An 8,133-nucleotide genomic window follows, 5' to 3' on the forward strand; every position below is an offset into this window, starting at 1 on the left:
GAGTCACGATCTGTTCTTTCTAACAGGATGAGCTGAAACCATCACCTTTCCAGCTACCTCTTAGTGACTCAACTGATCTTAACTCTTAGTGAATCTTTCTCAGTGAACTCTGCATCTATGACCCATGGGTCCAAAGACTGAGTTAAGTATATAACTGAGACCAGCATGGCAGAAAGAAGGGAAGGTTTAAAAAAAAAGTTTTAAAAAAAGAAAAAAAACCTCAAAGGAAAGCAAATTACAGAATAAAGCCAAGACAGGAGAGTCAGAGTTGACTTCTGACTCTGAGTACGTTTTCTGGATATACCATTTAGCTGTTTTTAATTTTTTACAAACTTCTATTTGTTAGGAAAAAAAAAAGTGCTGGTCTTGATTTGCATTTGCACTTTCTCTAGCTTTAACCCCAAAGATGACTAGAAATAGATTCGCATTTAAGGTTAAGAAGAATTCTCCTGAGAAAATTTTTGTCTTGAGTGCTTTTAAATTGGGGGATTCTTAGAATTAGCAGCTCAAATTGGGGTGAAGAGTGGAAGCTGTGGGAGGGAAAGACAGATGAGAAAAGGGGCAGGCTCTGGGGTAGGTCATGGAACCCTGTGTTGTCAAAGCGGAAGCTGCTCTGCTAGAGCTCAGAAGGCTGTTGATCACGAGGCCAGTGAGCTTGCCTTCCATGATAGTCAGCAGTGGGTGGAGTCAGTCACAAGCATTGTGTCATTAGCTCGTCAGGAGAGCCACTCAGAGAAGAGATAGCCCTCTTATCTGTGGGAAGATTCACCTACGTTTAGTGGCTTCCCTACTCTCCTTCACAGTTGCTTCAGAAACTCCACTGCATTTGGCAGTTGAGCTGGTTGGACACTTGTGGTCACTGTGGCAGAAATCGTTGGCTCAGTTCCTGTGTCTTTTGGTTGCTCTTAAGAATGAGAACCACATGTGCACAGTCAATCACGTATAAGTATGAAATTCCCAAGGACAAGAAAAATTAAAAGATAATGAAAATCATGATTACGTTTTCCTCTGTCTCAAAGAGAATGAGGCACCTATGTTCCAATGCAAAGCTGTCAACTCTGCTGAACAGCAATGTGTGATCCCTATCCAACCAATCTGGTTCAAACTATGTTTGTATATATACTGGACAATACAGTTTTAGTGCCAACTCTTGGTGTGGTTACTACTGCTTCAAGATTTGATTTGGAGAGCCATCACCATAGGGTAGTTATCTGCAGCGTATGTCCCTCCCACCAGGGAAATGGAATAATTTTGAAATGTGGCTGTAGAACAGATATCACTTAAATTATAGGGATTTCTGACTTTATCCCTGGACATCTTGTAGGCAGGGTAAATTTTGGATCAAAGTTTTTGTGGGTAGTTTGCTGTAAACCTTATGGAAAAGTGGGAAAGAAGGATCGAAGGACCCAGAGTGTTCAGGAACTCGGCAAGAAGACCAACGGAGTCAATGAACCAGGGCCCAGGGGGCATACGAAGACTGGAGCACCAATCAAAGACCCTGCATGGATTAGAGCTAGGCCCTCCACACAGATGTAGCCTATGGGCAGCCCAGTCCTCATGAGGGTCCCCTAGTAAGGTAAGCAGGGGCCTGTCTCTGACATGGACTCTGTTGCCTGCTTTTTGATCACTTCCCTCTGGCCAGCTTGTCTTACCTGGCCTCAGTGGAAGTGGATGCTTTCGTCCTGATGTGAGTTGATGTGCCAGGGTGGGCTGGTGGTGGTGGTGGCTCCCCTTTACTGGGGAGTAGGATCTGGGGAAATAAAAGGAAAAGAGAGGGAGGGTGGGGCCTGTGGAAAGGAGGGAGGGGCCTACGATCAGGTTGTAAAGTGAATAAACTAAAAAAATTTATTTGAATTTTTAAAAAACCGTAGGGATTTAGGTTTTCTATAATGAAAGATTTTTTTTCTTAGTTCCTATGAATGTTAGATATTATCAGACTAAGGACCTGTATGAGAACCCTTCTTGATATGAGCATTTTAGACATCAAAGCATAGCCCAGCCCTCGCCTTGAACTGTTGGGAAAAGCAACACAGTGATCTTCAGGGAAAGGCCAGTTCCCCCGGAATGGTGCCTAGGAATTATTGGCCTTCTTTAGTTGTTTCAAAAGAGAATCGGAGAGAAGGGGGCAAAAACAAAGTCTCATTTGGCTGCCTGCTGCATATCCATCCTGGGGGAACACATGTTTACATTTTGCTGAATTACTCAGCTGCACAAAGGTTATTGAAGAGGTAAAGATGCATTAATATTGAGCTGTAGGCAACCACATGTTGCTAACGAGCCTATTGTGTCTTGGCTTGCGGAAAGGAATGTGAAACTGCCTTGTTCTATGTTATTTTTTCCTTCTGACAGTCCTGATGCACCGCCCCAGGCAACCTGAAAATAATAGCATAAGGTTAACTGACAATTGCAGGTATATTTACACTGATGTGCTAATATTAGCATGCTGCTTAATAATACAATTTGAGGTGATGCAGTATGCACACAAGTAACATTTCTTCATTAGAGATGAACAAGTGCTAAAAATAAAAGATTCTTCTTTGCCATGATTGATAGAAATATTTGTGGCCATCTTAATAATTTGACACCAAGAACTGATTTTTTTTCAACCCATTTTCTATTTGGATTGACAGAAGAATAGTCTGAGAAAGATATCACAGAACACACATACACTGTATGTTTGTATGCAACAATCTGTCGACACATGCACATCTGTGTATATACTTAATACCCATATGCACACAAATGCATGCACATATATGTATATATTTCTAATAATTATGCTACACCCACATACACACCTCTCTGTGTGGACCTACAACTATATACACATATACCTGCATGACCCTACACATATATACATACAATATATATGTGTTCCTTTCCCATGTGCACACACATATATGTGTGTCCCACACCCATATGTATACACTTACCTGGGTGTACCCCATTCCTGTGCATACATCTATGCATATTTTCTACACCCATGTGTATACACTCACCCTTTTCTGCATGCCCCACACTCATATGTACAAAGTCATTGTTGAGTATGTACTCATGTGTACACATCCCAAACATTTTATGCCTGGTGATTAGAAACCTTTCAATCTAGAAACCTGGTCAGAAACCTTTGTCTGTGTGTCACTGTACCAACTATTAACATCATTTCTGGCTACTTGAACTGGCATTTGGCTTGGCCTCTGGAGTTTAGTTGCTTGTAAGCATCATTCTTTTTGTTCAAAATTTGATACAGTAGGTTTCCTTAATTCTCTACCCACTTTTTTTTTTTTTTTTTGGCTTTACATACAGACTCTCCTTTTCTCTTGAAGTTAGCCAATGGGACTTTGCAGTGTACATTTTCCCCAGCCACCTTTGCTCACCAGCTTCCAGGTTTATTGTTCAAGAAAGTTCTCTAGCACACTAAGTGGTCCCCATCTCTCATCCCTGCACCCTTTGGTGGGAGAAGGACATGAGTTTCCTGTTATTTGCAGTCCATGGTCTTCTCCACCCACTGCTGGTTTTGTTTGTTTGTTTGGTTTGGTGTTTTTGTTTTTCCTAATCCTCCTGCTAGCCTTGTAAATCATTCTTTATTGAATGATTTTTAGTTACCTATGTATGTTTGAATTTGGTTTCTTGAGTTGATGCTGCTGCTGTGCTCAAGCACTGTGGTGGTCTTCAGTTATTAAAGTGAATAAAGCTCAGTCCTTTTCCCAGAGAGTCAAACCCAGGGAGCACATCATGCACGGATCCAAGGAGAAATTTGACAAAGGGTATCTACTTCAAATTGAGAGTGAAACAAAGAAGGCCTTCTGGAAATCGTGGTTCTTGATGTAACTTTCTATTATTGAAAAATACAGATAGGAAATAGAAAAAACATAAGAATCCACAAATAACCTTTCAACAGATATTTCACAAGTTCAAAGTCAATTCCCCCTCAATAAGTTCCACATCTCTCTCCTTGGATTGATTAGAAATTATGTCTAGATGATATAATTTCACTAATATTAAGAACATCAACAGCTGGGCGAGGTGGCACACACCTTTAATCCCAGTACGAGGCAGGCAGATCTTTGTGAGTTCGAGGCCAGCCTGGTCTAAAGATCAAGTTCCAGGACAGCTAAGACTACACAGAGAAACCCTATCTTGAAAACAAAAACAAAACACAAAAGAGTATGCATCATAAAGAACATCAGCACAAACTCACCACCCTCCCAGGCAGCAATGAGTGATCTTTAATGTGATGTGCAAAATTATACATTAACACAATACACACTCCATTTCCAGCCTCTTTGTGCTTCTACCAAGTACAACCCGTATGTTTGATATGTAGATAATTTTTCTACTCTATCGGGTTTTTTCCCTTGTACATAATTCCTTTAAAACACTTTCATTTTGGGGAGAAACATCTATTTAAAACCATAGAATTTCCTTCACTGTAGATTATTTTGATTAAAATTTTGTTTTTCTCTATTTTCTGTAACTTGATGGTTAGGACTAGAGTCTAATGTGGCTCAGTTCACTTTTGGTTTTGGTGGAGGCCAGGATTGCTTTAGAGGTTGTTGGTATGCACGTCTGTCAGAAGGAACTGAAGTCTGGCTGAGGCTCACTTACTGATGTCAAGAGCCATTGACAGTCTCTGCCCAGTGGTTTCTGAAATACAGTGTGCATCAGAGTCATCAAGGGCTTTCTAGCCCCAGGATTGCTGTACTGACCTCAGACTTTCTGAGATATGAATGAGAATTTACTTTCTTCACAAGCACCCAGTAGCCATGGGTGCTTCTGGGGTACATACTCCTCAAAATATGAGATTTACTCAGCTGAACTCGCTACTTCCTTAAGGGATGGCTTCAACAGTTTTCAGCCAAGACTCAGTCTTGGGATCAGAGACTCTCCCAAGGGGTTCTTGGGGTTCATAATTTCCTTAGGAATTCTTGGTTTTGTTTTTGTTTGTTTGTTTAGATTTCTAGAGTCCACATTCTTTGAAGATATGGGCATTCATTATATGTGATCAGGTCATTGTTTCCAGATACTTTGGAAGCAAGGGCTGGAAGATATTTTCTAAAAGAGAAATGTCTGTGAAGGCACACTGATGATCTAAATACAAATATAAAGATATAGCTCAAGACTACTTAGTTGATATTCTACAACTTAGATTTTATATATAATTTTTATTAGCTTATCTCACACTAATGACGCAAAAATGCCAGAATAACACTAGCACATTCATTAATGGTGTATTTCCCCATGCTAATGTAAGTTAAGATTTATTTTATCTTATCATTGTCATCTTTGAGATTTACAATCAAATTACCACATTTTAAAAGTCACCGTAATTGGGATGTATCTAGGTCAGTTTTAAACAATTAATTTCTACTTTCTTGAGAGTGTATTTTATAATTTAGGCTTGCTGAAGCTGGAGAGATAGCTCACTGGCTAACAGTGATTGCTCTGTAGTCATGAGGACTGGACTTTGAATCCTTACCATGCAAGTAAAGACCTTGGCATGACCCTGTAGAGTTGTGATTCCAGCATTGGGAAGAGGAGACAGGTGGTCATGAAAGCTCATTGGTCAGATAGCCTTGCCAAAAATAGTAAATGTTCTGGTGAGTGAGAGACACTGTCTCAAATAGCAGTGCATAGAGGAAGACATTTTATATCCTGATGTGGCACAACACACACCTGCACACTCAATGCATATATTATGCATGTATACTACCCTCTGACACACAAATAGTTTAATCCAAGTCTAGTCTGGTCTTGAACTTGTAATGTTCCTACATCGACCTCCCTGACTGCAGGGATTATAGCAACTTGCCTGGTTGAAAAATGAAGTTTTTGAAGTAATGTGTAATCAAAGTATAGCTATTATCTTGAATTACTCATCTCTAATTATTGTTTTATTCCTAAGAAAATTCAAGCATTTAAACACATTTAATGGCATTTAAGAACATTGTATTAGTATACTGATACAAAACATGGACAGGTCAAATAACTGGCAGATTTTAACACAAGAATATATATCCTAAGTCTAACAGATAGATATGACTATATCAATACATGAGGTAAAATAGTTGAATAAGGTCTTCAAAAGCCTCAGAGACACACAGAATATGACATTTAAAGTTGTTCTCACAATCCTAAATTTCTTTGACAACAAGACAAGTTAACTCCTGACAACACCCAGCCGACCTCCAAGAAGATGATGAGCATCAAAGAGCCTCCTTATGGACGTGGCTTCAAAGGTGGCAAAATAACCACTGGGCAAAATGTCCTCATTCTGCCACTAACAGAAGCTGCCTAAAAATGGGCAACTTAGATGCAGGCAGAGTCGACGGCCGCACTTTGCCAAGTCAGGGTAAGCAAGTCCTCAATAGTTCCTGCCCTGCGAACAAGTCTGGCAGAAAGATTAGGCCAGAAAGCTGAAGATGAGGCTCCAACGTTATACAGTGTATTGGGTGACTGGTCAGGCAGTAAACTCTCTTAAGTCAAATTGTACATTTTGGAAGCTGCTAACCCACACCGCTGGTTCACTCAGGAATTTAAGTTTTATTCCTTCTCAAGTCTCTGAGGGGCATTGAAGACAAGATAATATCATTCTACAACCAAGTTTAGCTGGTTAGGGGACAAGATCGTTTTAGATCAAGATAAAGAAGTTAAGCTATTAGAGTTGAGATAGGATAGATATTGAATCTCATTTGGAAATCCAGACCCAACAAGACAGGAAAAACACTTACTTCAAACGAGACAAATGCAGATGGCCAAGTCACTATGAATGTAACATATATAGAACTCAGTATTCTCATGATTGTCACATGGTTCTCCCTGCTGTATGTAGTTTGTTTTATACATGTGTAATAAAATGAAAGTATATATATATAAACATTGTAAATTTTAGTTTAATGATGAGCCTCCGCACGGACATTTCTGTATAACCCACCCCTGGTTTTTGGCTATTCTATATTAATATGAGCATTAATGCAATGCACCATGACTTCTCTAACCTTCTTTGCTTTTTCCCAAGAAGCATTTTTTATTACATCCTCATAGATTCAACGAGTTCTTATTAAATATGCTACTATATTGCCTAGGTTCTTGATATTTGTACTATCTCTGTGTGTCTTTATAGTCCATAGCCATGTTATTCTTACAAATATTAACATTGGTTCTACAGAAAAAAAAAATTGAATTCTTCCGTTAGTTCATATTTCAAAGGCTGTCATTCAGTTTTGTTACATGAAGCTGAATCTCTGATAGATTCTTTAGGAGAGATCTCGAGGGATGGGATACCAAGTACTTGCATAGTCATAACAGCTTATAGCATGCATATATTAACATTTTTATTTGCTTATGTTTTCCTTTATTAGGTTACTCAAATGCAAAACATTGTTATGTTCAATAGACTTATTGTTAAAATGCCTGATCATAATTTGTCTATCAATTTTGAGGGGTCTTGATGTCCAATATCTACATGTATCTGTGTATCTGCCTGTCTGTATCATCTTATTCTATCTTCTATTAAGCACTTGTCATCTATCTTTTATCCTTTTCAAATATTTTAATGTCTCTTGGCGTTGGTCATTGTGGATTGACCTCATAGCTTTGTGATTTGTTCTTTTAATATTTAGTTTCAAATCCTATGCTAGAAAATTTTCCTTCAATTGTTTTGTATCTATTGTTTATTGCTTTTGTTTTCTTCTTCAGAGGCTGCTATTGCACTTATGCCAGATCTTTACATGCCATCTATAAACATCACCCAATCTTGTGTTATACTAAGCCATCTTTATTTTTTCTGTTATCTATAAAAAATTCCTCTTTTCTATATTTCACCTAACATATTTTCTATTGTGCGTATTTGCTTTCACATTTCATCTTAACATTTAAGAAATAAATTTTCCTATTGTTTGTAAAATTATTTTTGAATTTTTATTTTCAAATAGTTCTTTCCTCAAGTTACTTAGCACCCAAGTTTTTTTTTAAGTCCTAACATGTGCTATGTAGTCTCTAGCTTTCTCATTGTAAGGTAATTTTGGAGTCTTGTTCTTCAGTCTCATAGGCAAACCTTGCTGTTGTGGTGCCTTTATACATGAGATTCTGCATATTCTCTCATGTTGTTTTAGCACTGGCTTTACTTGGAAT

General features: G+C 38.5%; 1 long non-coding RNA gene across 1 annotated transcript; it reads right to left on the reverse strand.

Annotated features, from left to right (window-relative positions):
* Positions 1 to 789: 789 nt before the first annotated feature.
* LOC311594284 lies at positions 790 to 3,781 on the reverse strand. Its single transcript, XR_014778026.1, has 3 exons — positions 3,607 to 3,781; positions 1,653 to 2,373; positions 790 to 904 (listed from the first exon to the last, which is right to left on the reverse strand). It is a non-coding gene; the product is annotated as an uncharacterized lncRNA (long non-coding RNA).
* Positions 3,782 to 8,133: the final 4,352 nt, after the last annotated feature.

The sequence above is a fragment of the Acomys minous genome (genome assembly GCF_964271855.1).
Source record: "Acomys minous genome assembly, chromosome: 3".
Classification (NCBI taxonomy): domain Eukaryota; kingdom Metazoa; phylum Chordata; class Mammalia; order Rodentia; family Muridae; genus Acomys; species Acomys minous.